The sequence below is a fragment of the Pleurodeles waltl genome, chromosome 4_2 (genome assembly GCF_031143425.1).
Source record: "Pleurodeles waltl isolate 20211129_DDA chromosome 4_2, aPleWal1.hap1.20221129, whole genome shotgun sequence".
NCBI lineage: Eukaryota > Metazoa > Chordata > Amphibia > Caudata > Salamandridae > Pleurodeles > Pleurodeles waltl.
In genome coordinates this window covers 926,748,156-926,766,772 of record NC_090443.1, presented here as the reverse complement: position 1 = coordinate 926,766,772, position 18,617 = coordinate 926,748,156, and the positions used below count along the sequence as shown (strand labels likewise).

Below are 18,617 nucleotides of genomic sequence, written 5' to 3'. Positions count from 1 at the left end.
CAAATTAATTCATCTTTCTTCAGCTTCCTGTGAAAAAATTTGTAACGATCAATGCCAACAAAAACACTGGGAGCATGGTAGCTGTACAAATCCTCTAAAGCATGTTTGAAAACATCTCCATGCCCCCCCCCTTTTTTTTTCCATGCAATTGTATGTTTTAATGCCTTGAGGCCCTAAGCAATGTATCAAAATATTTTTTCTCCAAGAAATCATTGTCTTCATCACAAACAGAGATGTAATTTAGAAAATATTCGCCATGCCTGCCATTTCATTGATGAATCACCAATGTCAGGAACAAAAGGTTGTGGTGGTGGTGGTAAATTCAAACTATTTGATGCCATAGTATGTGTTGGTCCTTGTGTAATTATTCTTTTTTTTTTTTTTAAATAAAGAAAAAAAATGATGTTAAATACTTTCTATGTACTACTTATATCTTACTGTATTCTCTTAACATTTTTTTTTATACTAATCATCCTCAGTATTTGAATGATATTAACTCCAATGACACAGGAAGTGTGACTCCCAGTACGTTAACCAGGCTAATCTTGACTCATTCGAGAATAAAAATGAGCGGTCTAGATTTTTCAGCTGGACAAAACAATCTTCCGCAACTCGCAAAGGAAGAGAAAAGATCCAATAAATTACTTCCGCTCCAGTTCACACAATGTGCTGTGACTCGCACGGTATTAAGGTGAGCGGTCTAGATGTTGTCCACATCCTGACATCACAGGGGTGACTGTAGTGAAACCTACTGCAGCGCGAGGAACACAACGCGAGACATGCGTGTGCAATGAACCCAACGGGCGGACAGAGAGGCACGAGCACATCCCAAGGCGAGAGAAAAATCGCTGTGGTGAATACAAGAAAATGAAAGAGAAATTTGTTCACTTACTGGTGCCGCTCTGCACTCGACGTAAGTTGTACGGATGGTCTCCCTTGAAAAACTTCAATATAGTCAGCCAGATAAAGATTTTGTAGTAGCACGCATGATGTCGGGCTGTCGAGCGATCGTCGCCATATTTGTTAAGAATGATCTCACAAGAACAATGTATTTTCCAGGAGCTCTATTCCAAAACAAAGCCCAGCCAGAAAACATGACAAGCCTGCTCCTGTCCGTCCTACCCACCTCACAATAATCTTCCCACTCGCATTCCACTATTCTACATTCTACAGCCCTGCATGATAATTTGCAGTGCAAGCCCTCACCCCAGCTAAATAAATTCCACCCTCACAACACATATCCATTCCAGGATCAATAGACTTAATTACAGAACTGAATCTTTTGTTGATATCATGTGCATTTGCTAAGCCCTCCTTGATGAGCGCAAGAGGTGGCAGCATGTCTTGCTTAATCATTTTAATATTCACACCTCTAGACAAGGATGTCATCTTCTACATTAGGAGAGATCATCCACAGGCAGTGATGAGATTTATCATATTTACAGAGACTACCAAAAATCAACATATTAAATAAAAAGTGTGCTTTAAAGGAATGTGTCCATTTTTTACTTTCTAAATGCAGGGCTGGATTGGCATAGATATGAAGAAGAATTGGATGTGGATTGCTACTATAGTGATAGTCATAATTTTGTTTAAGGTTTGGCATCCAGGTTTTAAATGACAATAATAAAAAAAAACTCATTCAGCTTCAAATGTGGGACCGAAGTACTACTGTAATCAACAGATTACATTTTATGTCTTTCTCAACATACCTATTGACTGCACAGGAGATCACACTTGCATCAGGATGGGAACGTTTTCAGGTAGTCTCACCAATGGTGACACAGAAGAAGGAACTATAGAACAGGAGTCAGCCTGTGGCATTTATAATTAATATCTTGAGATACAAAAGTCATTTATTTTTAAACACCTTAAGAGGATGTGGCATAACGGCTAGAGCTGTCGATTTTGGAACTTGGGGAAAATCGAGTTCGATTCCCGCCATCGGCTCAACACCCTGTGATTCCGGCCAGATAGCATTCAGATCAAAGGGTCTAGCATTACCACAGTAAACCAGGGGCAATTATTTCTTCATGTGTGGGTGACAAATCCCAAAACAAAACTTTTAATAATCTCTTTTAACAAGAAGAAATGGATACGATTTAGAAGAATGCTCCATCAATACTCTAGAAATGAAATATTGATTCATCTTCCTGCATTAACTTCTCTATGGCAAACACACTTGCACAACAAGTTCTTGTGGTGCTATTTTGAAGGAGTGCCCATTAGCCTGCGATATCTGCCTACGTGAGTCACCCCGATTCGTTCCATTTGCTCCAGAACAGAGAGGCTTTGCTCCAACCAGGGCTCGTGGAGCTCACCCTGAGAGAGTTCTGGTGGAAGTAGGAATTATATAAAGAATGCAGCCTGTGCACTGGAGTGCTTCCTATGACTCTTTACTGGCACAGGATCATATGCACCTCTGAAAGGGACTGAGGGGCAGAGCTATACATGTTTGCTAAAACGATATTGTATTTGAACCTACAGATGCATCTTTCACTATGTAATAGCTGTTTTACCTAATACGCTATGGCCACAGACTACTCTTAATGACCCACAGCATGTCACATCATCAGGCTCACTATAGGACCAAGAATTGGCTTGCGCAACACCATAAAAATGGTAACCATTAACTAATCAAATAGCGGCCACATTTGCAAATCAGACCAGTCTAGGACTTGTAAAGAGACACAGTAAGGGTATCCTGCAAGGTATGGGAGATTGCACTAATTTGTGTATGTTGCAGGCAGTGCTTGTGGAAATATACTGGACCTCAACTTTAAAACATGCACTGACAATGCCAATAGGTCTGGATTTACAATAATGTATGGCAATGTAACGCAGTAATAATAAATACAATGGGAACATGTATGTATTGCTGCAGAAACAAAGAACTGTAGAATAACATTGGTGTATCTGAAAAGGGCAAAAGCCAGCCCAAGTCCACATGTCCACACCTGGACCACATCTAACGCTAGCAACTCTGCCCGTCTCACCACCCACATGTACTCCACCACCGAACTCTGAGCCCTGGACCTGCAACAACTGCTGTCTTGCTTCTTTTCGATCAACGGCAGGGCTGTTCAACCGCCAACACTGTCTCTTCACCATCTCAACCACTCCTAAGCCCCAGACTTTGCCATTGCAACACACAAAGGCTACAAGACGGCACACCAAAACCGAATCAACAAACACGGCAAAGGCATTGCCAAAATTCACAAAGAAACAATGCAATGTACCACTACCAACGACATCGCCGCAACCATGAAATAACTCAATTTCCAAATCCACACAGACTGATCATCAGAGGCACCCTCGCTTACAGACTTCCAGGACCACACACAAGTGTCTGCAACACCATCACAGACTTCATTGCCCCACCAGCCATCAAGTCCAAGTACTATACCTTCCTCATAGACCTTAACTTCCTCCTGGACAACTACACGGACACTAACTCCACCAACCTCCTGGAATGCACGAGCCCTGACCCACATAGTCACCGACCCCACACACAGAGCAGGACACATACTGGGCCAGAGTTTCAGCGAGAGTCAAATACAGCCATGCCACAGAACTCACCTGGACTGACCACTCTATTGTCCACTTCACCATCGCAGGATCACCATGCACCTCCACCAGCCCCCCTTCCCCAACCCAATGCCCCCTTCAGCAGCTGGAACAACACGGTCCCAACGGGTGGAAGCCCTCAACATCACCCCGTCCATCCCACAGTTAACCTGGAACAAGCAGCCCAGTACTTGACAACCTGGATCACCAACGCCACTTACAAAGTCGACCCATGAAACAAGCCAAGAACAGCCAGAACACAGCTGCAAACTACTGGAGAGAAGATGCCGCACCAGCAGAGACAGCACGGACCGAGCCACGTTCAAGTCCGCCCTAAAAATAGTACTGCTAGGGACTCAGAAGCAAAAAAAGACTACACCCTTAAAAACTGCATTAAGACGCGACCCTGCAAAGTAAGCATGGTTATCCTTCTTGCCAGGATATACAAAGCCGACATTGGGAATGACCCTGATGAATTTTGGGGCCATTTTTTTTTGCCTTTTCTTTTTTTTTTAATTTGCACTTGGTTACCACCAATTCTGATTCAACGGTAATAGCATTTCCTAATTAGGAAGTGTTATATACATGTGGTTAAGAAATCAGAAATAGGAAATTCCTATTTGCGATTTCCTTTTTTGCAAAAAGTGACTTAAACTGGGTAGAAATTGTGTTCTGTGACGCCGCATAGGTCTTTGTACATTAGAAAAGGCTGTTTTGTATTTCTTGACAACCAGAAATTGCGATTCGGCCAGTTAAGAAATGGAAATGCAAAATACTTTTCTACACATGGGCCTTAATCTCTCCTATTGATTAATATATATTATATATATATATATATATATATATACATACATATATATATATATATACACACACACACACACATATATACAATAAACAAAAGGAGAACTCTGGGAAGTTCCCAATGTTAGGTGGAGAGCTGCTCTAGTAAGGAGCACCCTGCAACACCAGCGACACTCTAGATTTGCTCACCTCAAATGTCTGCTTATCTAGCAAAGTTTTTAAGCATAGGATCAGCACAGTGCTATCCTTGCCGAGCTAGATAGTGACAAAGTCTTTTGCCATTTGTACAGCAAAATCTTTAAGCATAGGATTGACATAGTGTCATCCTCACCGAGCTGTAAAATGACAAAATCCATTTACCACTCCAGCAAATCTAGAGTGTCGCTGGTGTTGCAGGGTGCTCCTTACTAGAGCAGCTCTCCACCTAAAATTGGGAACTTCCCAGAGTTCTCCTTTATTTTTTGCATCATTTATGCGTTACTCTAATCCTGAAAGGGCCTTGGTTTGATATAGAGTATATATGAATGTGCGCTTGTGTAATTTAACTGGTGCTCTTCTAAAGCACCCCAATACCTTCTGGTAGAGTCTGCACTACATACAACGATGTAGTGGTTTTTAATTAACCACATATTTATAAATTTGACTTCAATACATAAAGCTGCAAAAAAAAAAAAAAAAAACACACACACACACACACACACACACACACACACACACACACACCCCTTTGCAAAAACGTCGCTGACATTCCAATTTAGAACATGGTTTTTTTGCATTAGGCTCATCACGTATCTGAAGACTATCAGTAGAAACCTGTGCCCCTGAAGAGAGACCACTTCAATAGCTGTCAATGTGGAATCCAGGATAGTAGCTCAGTGTTATTTACATTGAGCATATGTAGCTATTATTACAGAAATAGTTGGCAAGCCTTGCTTTACTGCAACTCTGAACATGGTGGAACACTTACCGATCCATCTCAGACACATACTTCACTAAGCGTGTGCACACCTACAAGATGAACAACTGAGCCTGTTTCGGTCATGCTGTACATCTTGAACAAAGGGCATCGGCTGAGGTATTATGTCTCATATGTATAACCATTAGAACAGCATTTAAAACATGTTCAAAGCAACTTATTTCCTCCAAAGCTATCCCAGAAAAAAAGACCCTTAGAGCCTCATGCATTATGGGATCAACAACTGCCACACCATTACGTACTGTAAACGTATCTACAGTTACCAAGAGGGATGCAAAACAACACTGGGATTGGGAGAAAGCAAAACGGAGGGTGTGGATACGGGAAGGGACAATGAAGAGAGTGGTGCAGGTGAGGGGAAGGGACAAAGGGTGTAGAGAGGTTATAGGGGAAGCACACTGGAAGTGCAAAGTTGGGGAGGGGGAAAGCGCTTGCGTGTCAGAGACCAACAAAGTGCAAGGGGAGATAGTACACAAAAGCGACAGCTCAGAAATGCATGCAACCTCATGGGGTGCTTAACACAAAGGAAATGGTGCCCGATATGCAAGCAGAGATGCAAACCAATCCAAAAGGTCATAAAGTAGCGATGGCAAAACAAACAAGACCGACCAGCTAGGACACGAATAAGAAGCAGGCAAATGAGAGTACAGGTAGACAAACCAATAGTAAGAAATAGGTGGGCTCCAAAACCCTCTACCTAGCCACAATATTCCTCGCAGGGGATATGACATGCTCTGTCTAGTAGGCTCGCCCTAATCACGGAACATGTCGTGGTCACAAATGTGGGACACTGAAGGTAGCAATACTCACAAAGGCTATAATGTCAATTTGTCAGCTTCATCACGTTTTATATAGTTCACAAATGCGATGAGAGGCCAGTTTTTCCCCACAAGCAGATCGCTCAATACAGCTTTTTCATTGCCAACTTTAAAAATAATGAAAATACCAGAACGAAAAGGACTGGATAAGCTAGATGCACACAACATAAAACTTTAGAGCTCGGATAAAATAACTGAAATGGGGATGCTTTATAGAAAATCGTGTTGCATGTATCAGTAAGTGTTTCTTGGAAGAGGAAGTGAAGTGGGACTAGACATGGATTTACAATGACAGTTCTACTAATTTCTTAATAGTGAAAACAAAATACATTATTTGACCTACTTCAGTTCCCATGCAACTGTTAGAATTATGCAAAAACTCTGCTAAAAGCTTTAGTACAGCAAAGCCTTGTTCATGTAAGTAAACCACCTGCCCCATCTATTCATGTTATGCTAAACGCCTGCAGCCGACCAAGCACCTTAGCCACATCTTCTTCTACCATGCTGTCGTTCGTCATGAATTAGGGAGGCAATAAAACAGGAGTCACTATTTTTATCCACTGAAACGGTGAGGTGTAATGAGAGACCGTCAGACGAAACGTCTGCATGCACAAACGTTTAACTTTCATTGACATCCCCACTCAATCCTATTCAAAACCAAGACCTGCATTTCATTTAAATACATTTTTTAGACAATGAACTAGCCTAACAGCTACACATACGGTCACCCTACCCATGTCTGCAGTTTGAGCGCCTGTCCATACTTATAAAAAGAGAAACTACAAGACTTCGGACGTTAAGCGGAGCTAGCTATACAGCAAGGATTGGATGACAGCATCAAACCTTGATCCATTTAGCAACACCGTTAGGAGTCCTATGTCATAAAATCATAGGGTGTCTCCTCCAGAAACATTTAAGGAAATATATTGGGTTCAAATCCAAGAAACCTTATGAATAAGTGGGCAGTCCATTATCAAAGACATCTATGTCTGTTATGAAATATTGCCACTCCAGTAAACGGTGGGCGCCGCTTTCTTTGCAGTGAAAGCAGATTGTCCGGAGAAGCGCTCCAAAAGCTACATGGAAGTGGCGAGGGAGGTGGGTCTCTTACCGGTAGCTGCTCATGGGATCACGGACATCAGGCTGTGAGGATGACTGGATGCTCCCTCGGGGGACACTGACAAAAGGCCATAAGCCAGAGGCCAACAGAAAGCAACTACACCTCCCCCTCCTAAACTACCGGTGAGTCTGGCGGGAGGAAACGCGGCAACGTAACTTTACAGAACACTAATGCGAATGCTTGGTTCACAATCGTAAACACAGACAGCTCAAAATGTCTGCCCTTTCCCGCCCCCTCCTCCAGACGAGTAACAACCAATCATAAGTGACCTGGCTCTCACTCTCGTCCAATGACGCCCTAGCCCGGCAATGACCGCGAGTCCTTCCTTCCGTGGGTTTGAAATGTTTTGTGTAACCGTCCTTTTAAAAACCAGATGGAGGCTCGGGGTCAGCGCCTGCGCAGTGGACGTTGGCGGCTTAGCGTCATCTCGTTACTACGGGGACGCAGGGCGTGTTCTACAACTACGTAAAACAGCTGCTAAACGAAGTAAACAATAGTGGCACGAACAGATGGCACAAAGCGCGCAACGACCCTTTTGGATACAGGACTTCTGCCGTCCACCCCGTCGTGTGTCTTATCCTGCGCTCCTGCATGTTTTAGCATACAGACAGTTCTTTGCTGACGTGTGCCTGGCTACGTTGGAGTAGGGTGGTGTTATGTACCTCCTTCCGCTTCCTCGGAATTACGAGATCCACCACGAACGTTGTATTAATCTTTACTAAGATAAACAGTGCAGACAGGAAACAGGTCTGTTCAGTAACCGATGCCCTTCTCATCTCAACGCCCCCAGTTTAATCGAACACCATAAGGTTGAGGGAGCTAGCTCATATGCTCAAAAATTAACATGAAATGTTTATGAACTAATGCATAATAATGCCGCTTAGAAAATGTATTAATGTGTTTTTGCTAAAACGTGCGCTTGAAATGTGCCCACAGGAAGTGGCTGCCAATATATACAATGATTAATGAAACTGACTAATGATGTAGAATTAATGTGTTAATGTATGGTTTTACACTAATATTAAGGATTATATGCTAAAGTTCTGCAAATAAATCATTAGGCCTTAGCATGGGTCAAGGCCTAGCTGCCCGGTTTCATATTAAATATGTTTTTCTAACGTACAGTATGCTGACTTGCTGAAGGACATGAACTCGTACTTTTCCAAAAGCTAGAAGATGAGTGTAACCGTAGTAGATCCGTTCTCATGAAATTCGACTTGCTCAAGGAAACATTCTTGCTGAATACAACAGTGTAGACTAGTTATAGGTACAAGGTCGCCTAAACCGGTACAGACAATGGAGCCACTGACTAGGGATGCGAAAAGGACCACAAGAGTATGAAATCATACCGGACATTCTACCCGTTGGAGACGTCAATCACAAGAACCAATAAACTACGTGAGAACTGTTATGGGTTGACAATTTTGATGAAATCATTGGAAACCTATTGGATGAAGATAGTGGGGTGCCAACCCTACCCAATCAGACATTAGGGGACTGTACAACGGAAAAGGGATAAAAACCTTTGACCCAAGGAGCCAACGGGAGATGCCATTGCAAACTTTTGCTATGACCCAGACACTTTGTCACTCTGCCTAGAGAGTTTGCTGTTTGACTCTTCAAACCATCCTCACCCTTACCTTGCCCGATTCTATACGTTTCCTCCTTATGAGGGAAGTGTCCCTTCTTACCCGTCTTGCTGAATTCTTGGCTGATGGCGAATCAACTGATGTCCTGGGGACGAAGACTGACTCTGTATGCTGACCCATTACGGAAGGTAACTATCTAATGATGAAATTGTAATTGTCTGTTTGCCTTTCCTTTCTAGGTACCAACTGCTTCTTTTTGACAGAGACCTTAGTTAGAGGTTTTCCAAATTGATGTTGCTAAATTGTTTTGCATGAAGCCCAACATGCCAATACTATTTCGAGGTTAGTTAAGGAGTTCACTAAACGGATGCAAATAGACAAATGGCTGAATCTATGCTTTGTTGAATAATGTGCTAAAATTACTCTGCTGGGATTAATCCATGTTGACATTGTGCTATGTTCTAATGTTTGTGATCTTTGCTTTGATGAAATCTTATTCAAGTTGCCATATTATGACAATGTTGATGTGTTTTATGGTTTTGAGACTAATAAATTTACTAGTAGAATTGTAATCAATAGGGAATAAATATCATAAAATCGTACTAAACTGGTGTGGTTATACACGTCTGAAAGGTCATGGTGGTTTCAGATCAATGATTAATGTCATTGATCTGAATTGTCTTGAAATGGTGAATATTGATGACATTATTGACATGTTGATCAGTTATCTCGTCCTAAGGTGTCTTCAATCAGGGTCAAAGATTAATTGGCCTAAAACGAGTCCCAGAGTGAATAAATTAGTCATAAAGGGACGCGTTAACAAGGTAACATAACACATTCCCCCCTTTATACCCAAATATCTAAACACTAAACCCCTTTTTTATACCTATACTAAATTAACTATACATGAAACTTTCTATAAGACAAAAAATGCTAATAAAATCCATTATATTACATAGTCTTTTAACCATTCCAGAAGAACTAATTTCCTTTCAACACCAACAGTACCACTTTCACTATTCACCATCTCCTCACCTTCATTCACTTCCTATTGTCCCAGTCTTCCATTACTTACATCCTCCTCCAATTCCACCTCTTGTCCAATATCTACTCTACTAGTATCATTACCTTTATCCATCCTGTTAGCGCGTCAGACCTTAATAAGTAAACTTACAAGGGGACGCAAATAGGTCTATGAACCTTTTGACTCGCAATTAAGAAGTTCTTACCATAGATCCAGTATATAATCAACAATCAATACTCAATAATCAGCAATCAATAAAATCAATAATCAATGGAGTCAGTAATTGTCATGCACCATGACCTTTCAGTCATGAATAACCACACCTTTAGTAAAAGTTTAGTAAGTTTATTTCCCTATAACAATACTAAGGTCGTGTAGATTAATCTCAAAATCAAATGAAACATATACCAAAACAACACTGGTTGTCTAAAGTGGCAGAAGAAACGTAATTTAATCAGAGCTTGAACCACAACACATTCCAGAGTTACAGTGCAAATCAATAGCAGAGTCAACTGTGACAAAGATATACCATACATGGAATTCAGCAAGGTAATTCATTAATCATTAGTCCCTGTAATCGTCAGTCAATTGTTAGGGTCCTTAACTAACATCAGATTAGCATCAGCATGTTGGACTACATGCAAAACAATTTAGTTACACAAATTTGGAAAACATCTAGCTATGGATCTATCAAAACAGTGCAGTTGGTACCTAGAAAGAAAAAGGCATAAGATGCATAACAGTCACAGTTTATCATTATATACCTATCCTTGGTATGGGTCAGCAAAGCAGAATAGTCTTCTTCCTCAGGTCATCAGTCGATCGATCAACAAAACATCAGGCTCTCAGTCAGGGAATATGAGCCCAATGTCGGAATAAATCTCGATTCTCTCCTAAAGTCTCTTCTTCTCTCAATACCTGAATAAGTCTGAATCTCTTCTCTAGTCAGAATAATTCTTCTCTGTCGCGTTCTTATATTAAAGTCACCTAAACTATCCCCTAATTCCCTGTTGGACAGTTAATCGTATGTTCATACTTTACTCAATAATATTTCTATACCAAATCTATGCATTTTAATATTTCACTATTCACACGCAGTTGATTGGTTCACTTTACAATGTTCTTATCATCCGTCTTGTCAGGTAACAATATTGTTGCATCTTCAGCTCCAGTCAGTATCTTCATTGTTCTTTTCCTGGGAAAGTCAGTCTCGCACATATTACACGTAAAATGTTACACTAGCGGTAACATCATCTCCTTGCAGTCGGTTATCACGAAAAGCTTCTGTTAAGCACTTTTAATAAGACAATGGACATTTCACAGTCTAATTCATTCGGTCAGCAATTTTATTAATCGCTAAGAAATACAGCTTCTGCATGAGGCCTGGCAAAATAGGCCAAGACACTCGTGAAGTTAAGGTCTACAATTAATAAAGCTAAAACATACTTCATAAACCCTTAATATGACATATTACTGCATTAGTCTAGTACATATTCAATATTTCATAAGTATTAGTCATTAATTAGTACATTTCGTGAACAGTGGTGGCTATTCTTTGAGGTCACATTTTCAAATGTGTGCATTATTGTTCTACATTATTTCATTTTCTACATAAACTTATTATTCACACTACATAAAAACTCATTCATAACTTTTATTAAAGACACCTGTGCTTGCAATCCTCCTTTGATGACTAAATGTGTCATCACACCAACCTTTACCCACAAACTTTTACAATTCAATTTCTTCATAATTTTGTCTTCCCCTTGAATTATCTCTATACATTTTTTCCCTTTTCTTCCCTCCTCTGATTGTTTTTAGACCTTTTCAATTCAATCCTTTTGCATAATTTGCATTATCCCCATATCCCAATTAGACAAACTGCAACAATTAATATTCCTTGTAATATTTTCAATATTATCCCATTCCAAATGTTGCTGAGCTGATTTCCTACTGAAGCAAACCATTTGCCAACCCTTTCCCAAACACCCGGTTCTTTCAACTCATTTAAATCAGCGCTTGTGTTAGTCAATTTAGTAAATAAGTCTCTTATCTCATTACTACTATTGGGTATATAGGAACAGCAATGCCTTGAATTAATCATTCTACAGACTTCGCCATCCTTCCTAAAAGAATGTTTAAAGCAAGATGATTTTGAAGAGTCATAGCTATATCCGCAGCTATTTCAGTATCTATCAGGAGTATAGCTCCTGAAAAATTTGTCAGCATGTTATCCACAATAATAGACAACTTTCTAATCCTAATAGAATTCAGAATGACTCCCACGGAAGGAATCACCACTCCAAGTATATCTCCCACTATCGCAGAAGAGGACTCCCTTCTCTGGGCCTCATTCTGACCCTGGCGGTCTATGACCGCCAGGGTGGAGGCCGGCTGAAGGACCGGCAACAGGCTGGCGGTGCTTCATTGGGGATTACGACCGTGGCTGTAAAGCCGCGGTCGCCCAGCCGGGTCCGGCGGTTTCCCGCCAGATTACCCCCGGCTGGGAGAATCCTCCATGGCGGCGCTGCAGGCAGCGCCGCCATGGGGATTCCGACCCCCTTCCAGCCAGCCTGTTTCTGGCGGTTTTCACTGCCAGAACCAGGATGGCGGGAACGGGTGTCGTGGGGCCCCTGGGGGCCCCTGCACTGCCCATGCCACTGGCAGGGGCAGTGCAGGGGCCCCCTAACAGGGCCCCAGAAAGATTTTCACTGTCTGCATTGCAGACAGTGAAAATCGCGACGGGTGCAACTGCACCCGTCGCACCCCTGCAACTCCGCCGGCTCCATTCGGAGCCGGCTTCATTATTGCAGGGCCTTTCCCGCTGGGCCGGCGGGCGCTCCTTTGGCGGGCGCGCCCGCCGGCCCAGCGGGAATGCCAGAATGGCCTCCGCGGTCTTTTGACCGCATAGCGGCCAAGTGGTGGTTCCCGTTTGGCTGGCGGCTATTGCCGCCAGCCAAACTCGGAATGAGGGCCTCTGTCTCTTATGATGTAATTCAGTCATTTTCGGAAACTTTTTCAAATCCTCCATTTGATAAATGTTTGGGAAAACTATCCCCAAATAACATGTCCCATACCATCCTCTTGGAAGACGGTAATAAGCATTAAGTCTACATATATAGTAAATCCCTGGAATTGCAGGGTCCTGCCCATTCAACATACAAGTCAATTTACTCTGAAACAAAAACACATGCCTGCATTCACTCAGTATTCACAAATACCTAATGACAGGAACAAACAAACACACAAGATCATGATTCGAGTAGAAGTATTGGATGTACTCCTGGTTATAAAATCCTGTTAGTAACAGACTACAACTTATCCAGTAGGTTAGGGGCACACTATGATATATGACTTATCTCCTTTCAGTGGACCTTTTGTCAGTATTCCAGCCACTTATCTCCTTTCAGTGGACCCTTTGTCAGTATTCTCTTCAAGATTGAGCTTGAACCTTTTTCTTGTTCTGTGGTGTTCTCTCTTGACGGACCTGCAACATGTTCAGAAGGAGTCAGATCACTTTGACTTTGATCCACCACAACTCCTTCCCCTTCTGGGTCTGGCAGTTAATCCGTTGATCTCTCAAGATCGTCTGCTTCTGGGAAGGCCCTCCTCTGACTAGGCTCCCCTGCTGCTTCCGTTGAGATAGGCTCTGCAATACTCTCCTGGAGGTCTCCACCCTCGTCTCTCACAGGAGTGACTGAACCGTCCTCAACAAGCTCAGATCCGGTCTCAGTTCCTCTTTGCTCTCCTTCTCCCGGCCCTGAGACTTGTCTCACTGTTGTTGGTACTCTCAACAACGCTTCTTCATGATCCAGTGGACATGCCACTTTCTTCGTGTGACTTGCGTGAATCCAGTTCGGGATCCCAGCACACTTCACAGCTGTAGTAGTCATTAAGACCACTTGGTACAGTCCCTTCCAACGAAGCTCCAAACACGTCTTTCTCACGTGCTTGCGGACGACAACCCAGTCCCCAGCTCTCGGGCTGTGCCCTGGATCATGGATCGGTGGCAGTGTGGTGGCCTCTACCTGCTGAGAAAAAGAGCGGGCTACAACAGCCAGACCCTTGCAATAATCCAACACCATATCATCTGTAATGTTGACAAGTGCATTTGCTGGCACCGCTGGTAACCTCATTGCTCTGCCCATGAGAATCTCATGAGGCGACAATCCTGCCTTTCTGTCTGGTGTGTTTCTCATTGACATTAACACTAAAGGCAATGCATCAGGCCATTTCAAATTTGTAGCTGCACACATATTTGCAACTCTTGACTTCAAGGTACCATTCATCTGTTCCACTAGTCCTGATGCTTAAGGGCGGTAGCTACAATGCATCTTCTGATCAATGTTCAGTGCTGCACACAGTAATGTAATCACTTTGTTATTGAAGTGGCTTCCCATATCCGATTCTAAAGAGATCGGAAACCAGAAACGCAGTATCAGTTTCCTAAGCAGTAGTTTCGCTACTGTGGGACTATCATTTCTTCGTATGGGGTACGCTTCAATCCAGTGACTAAAAATGCACACAATCACCAACACATATCTCAAACCTCCACAGACAGGCATCTCAATAAAAACCCATTTGCATGCTGCTGAATGGACCTCCTGCTCTTCCAATGTGGCTCAAATTAACCACTGCCCCTTTCCCCGTGTTTAACTGTTGGCAAATGACTCAACAATGGCAACCTCATTCAGCAACTTGTCTAAACTTTGGGTTGAACCAATCATGTTTGAACAGACAAATCATGGCATCCCTCCCAATGTGTGCTTCACCATGACAATACCTTGCCAGTTGAGACAACAAGCTATTTGGCAAAACCAATTGACCCTCCTCAGAAACCCACAATTCATCCTGTCTTTGAACACATTTCATTTTGCTCCATGAACATTTTTCCTCCTTGTCAACATTATTCTGCAAAGATTTTAATTCTTCCAAAGTGTCAATTACTTTCAATGCATAACTTGTACATGTTTTGTCTTCTTCTGCTAACAGTTCCCACTTGTCTTTGAACGATATACAGTTCAATGCACAAAACCTTGCGACTTGATCCGCATATCCATTTCCCAATGGTACACAGTCCTGTAAATTCAGATGTTCACTGCATTTCACCATGGCAATCTTTTCAGGCATTTGTATTGCATGGAACAGTTCCTTAATTCTCTCACAATTTCTCACTGGTGAACCAGAAGAGGTCAGGAAGCCTCTTTGTGACCATAATTGACTAAAATCATGAACTATTTAGAATCCGTGCTGGCTATCTGTATAGATAGTAACTCTCAACTGAGCAGAAACATGGCATGCTCTAGTAAGGGTGACCAGTTCCGCTACTTGGGCAGAATACACTCCTCGAAGCCAGGAAGCTTCCAAGGTACCTGTAATTGTGCACACAGCATATCCTGCTCTCAATGTCCCTGTATTGCCTCTCAGACAAGAACCATCAACAAATGTAATTTTGTAATTTTATTCCAGTCGTGTATCTCTAATGTCAGGTCTTGGTTTTTGTACACAACTCAGATACTTCGAGACAGTCATGTTCAACATCTTCCTCTTTTTCGATTGCAGCATTTTCACTCAGAAGTAAGGTTGCAGGGTTCAGCACTGTACATCTTTTCAGTGTCACGTTTGGTGACCCCAAAATACTCATTTTGTACCTAGTCAACCCAGCACCAGTTAAGTATTGGGTTTTCGTCCTTGTCAGTAAAATATCAATAGAGTGAGGGACCATTACAGTAAGGGGATATCCCATCACCACTCTTTCATACTGTGAAAGACTTTGACTAACTGCGGCAACTGCATGCAAACAACCTGGAAAGGCTGCTGCAACTGGGTCCAAACGAGCTGAAAAATATGCTACTGGGCAATGAGCGCCTCCATGGACTTGTGTCAAGACAGACAATGAACGTGCATTTCGCTCATGACAAAACAATGTGAAAGGCTTTGTGTAATCAGGCATACCCAACACTGGAGCTCTGCACAAACTCTCTCTCAACTCAGTGAACGCTCTCATTTCATCCTGGTCTAATACTATGGGATCAGTGACTTCCTTATGAGTCAGCTTCTGCAATTGTTTTGAAATGACTGAAACATTTGGAATCCATTGGCGACAATAGCCCACCATTTTCAGGGACATCCTGACATCTCTCTGTGTGGTCGGAGGACTTCTCTGCAATATTGTTGTAATCCTTTCTCTGGATATCTTTCTCGACCCTCTCTCAATCTGGTGACCAAAATACTTCACTACCTTCTGACAGTACTGCAATTTCAGTGGAGACAATTTATGACCATTCTTTCCCAAATGGTTCAACTGGGCAATCATATCATACTTGCTCTCCTCCCTTGTCTTGGACGCAATCAGTAAGTCATCAATGTACTGCACATAAGTCGATCGGAAAGGCAATTCCAACAACTCCAAATTCTTTTTCAAGATCTGTTTAAATAAGGAAGGTGACTCTGTATACCCTTGATGAATTCTGCACCAGCAATAGACTCAATCCAGGAATTTGAAATAAAAGAGAAACTGGCTATCCTCATAAAGAGGCTCAGAAAATAATGTTTGTGACAAATCAATGACCGTGAACCACTCTGCATCACATCGGATTTGGAATAGTATCACAGCTGGATTGGGCACTACAGGACAACATTGACCACAATCTAATTTATTTTTCTCAAATCCTGAACAATCCGAACCGTCCCACAGGGCTTCTTCAAACCCATTATTGGTGAGTTACATGGACTAGTCGATCACTTCCTTCAGGACTCCTTGCTTCACAAAGTCTGCAATTATCTGAGTCACTTTAATCAGGACATCTTGTGGCATGTTGTACTGTGGAAGTTGGGGAAAAAATGCATTCTGTTTTATGGTAACTTTGACTGGCTACACTCCCCAGATCAGACCTACTTCTTTTCTTGTCAAATCTCACACCGTCTCTTGTATAGTTCCCTGCAAGTCAGGAAGGAGCTCTTTCGCAGTGAACATCGGGAAAAACTCAAAGGGTGTAGGAAAGTACCATATTGCCTGGCATGTAACCCCCATTTTTCACTGTATATATGTTGTTTTAGTTATATGTGTCACTGGGACCCTGCCAGCCAGGGCCCCAGTGCTCATAAGTGTGCCTGAATGTGTTACATGTGTAGTGACTAACTGTCTCACTGAGGCTCTGCTATCCAGAACCTCAGTGGTTATGCTCTCTCATTTCTTTCAAATTGTCACTAACAGGCTAGTGACCAATTTTACCAATTTACATTTGCTTACTGGAACACCCTTATAATTCCCTAGTATATGGTACTGAGGTACCCAGGGTATTGGGGTTCCAGGAGATCCCTATGGGCTGCAGCATTTCTTTTGCCACCCATAGGGAGCTCTGACAATTCTTACACAGGCCTGCCACTGCAGCCTGAGTGAAATAACGTCCACGTTATTTCACAGCCATTTACCACTGCACTTAAGTAACTTATAAGTCACCTATATGTCTAACCTTTACCTGGTAAAGGTTAGGTGCAAAGTTACTTAGTGTGAGGGCACCCTGGCACTAGCCAAGGTGCCCCCACATTGTTCAGGGCAAATTCCCCGGACTTTGTGAGTGCGGGGACACCATTACACGCATGCACTACATATAGGTCACTACCTATATGTAGCTTCACAATGGTAACTCCGAATATGGCCATGTAACATGTCTATGATCATGGAATTGCCCCCTCTATGCCATCCTGGCATAGTTGGCACAATCCCATGATCCCAGTGGTCTGTAGCACAGACCCTGGTACTGCCAAACTGCCTTTTCAGGGGTTTCACTGCAGCTGCTGCTGCTGCCAACCCCTCAGACAGGTTTCTGCCCTCCTGGGGTCCAGTCAGGCTTGTCCCAGGATGGCAGAACAAAGGACTTCCTCTGAGAGAGGGTGTTACACCCTCTCCCTTTGGAAAATGGTGTGAAGGCAGGGGAGGAGTAGCCTCCCCCAGCCTCTGGAAATGCTTTCATGGGCACAGATGGTGCCCATTTCTGCATAAGCCAGTCTACACCGGTTCAGGGACCCCTTAGCCCTGCTCTGGCGCGAAACTGGACAAAGGAAAGGGGAGTGACCACTCCCCTGACCTGCACCTCCCCTGGGAGGTGTCCAGAGCTCCTTCAGTGTGTTCCAGACCTCTGTCATCTTGGAAACAGAGGTGCTGCTGGCACACTGGACAGCTCTGAGTGGCCAGGGCCAGCAGGTGACATCAGAGACTCCTTCTGATAGGCTCCTTCAGGTGTTGCTAGCCTATCCTCTCTCCTAAGTAGCCAAACCCTCTTTTCTGGCTATTTAAGGTCTCTGCTTTGGGGAATTCCTTAGATAACGAATGCAAGAGCTCATCAGAGTTCCTCTGCATCTCTCTCTTCACCTTCTGCCAAGGAATTGACTGCTGACCGCGCTGGAAGCCTGCAAAACTGCAACAAAATAGCGAAGACGACTACTGCAACTCTGTAACGCTGATCCTGCCGCCTTCTCGACTGTTTTCCTGGTGGTGCATGCTGTGGGGGTAGTCTGCCTCCTCTCTGCACTAGAAGCTCCGAAGAAATCTCCCGTGGGCTGACGGAATCGTCCCCCTGCAACCGCAGGCACCAAAGAACTGCATTACCGGTACCCTGGGTCTCCTCTCAGCACGACGAGCGAGGTCCCTTGAATCCAGCAACTCTGTCCAAGTGACTCCCACAGTCCAGTGACTCTTCAGTCCAAGTTTGGTGGA

The 18,617-nt window shown here is 43.1% G+C and overlaps 1 protein-coding gene across 2 annotated transcripts in view; it reads right to left on the bottom strand.

Moving 5' to 3' along the window:
• The window catches only part of STIL (STIL centriolar assembly protein), a 159,869-nt gene extending 152,245 nt beyond the window's left edge, over nt 1–7,624 (bottom strand). The window contains exon 1 of one of the 2 annotated variants that reach the window (XM_069232712.1): nt 7,555–7,624. The gene's annotated coding sequence lies outside the window, so the exon portion shown is untranslated. Of the gene's footprint in view, nt 1–7,276; nt 7,521–7,554 lie in introns of those variants that run through there. The other variant, XM_069232713.1, reaches the window with a different exon arrangement.
• Between the last annotated feature and the right edge of the window lie 10,993 nt (nt 7,625–18,617).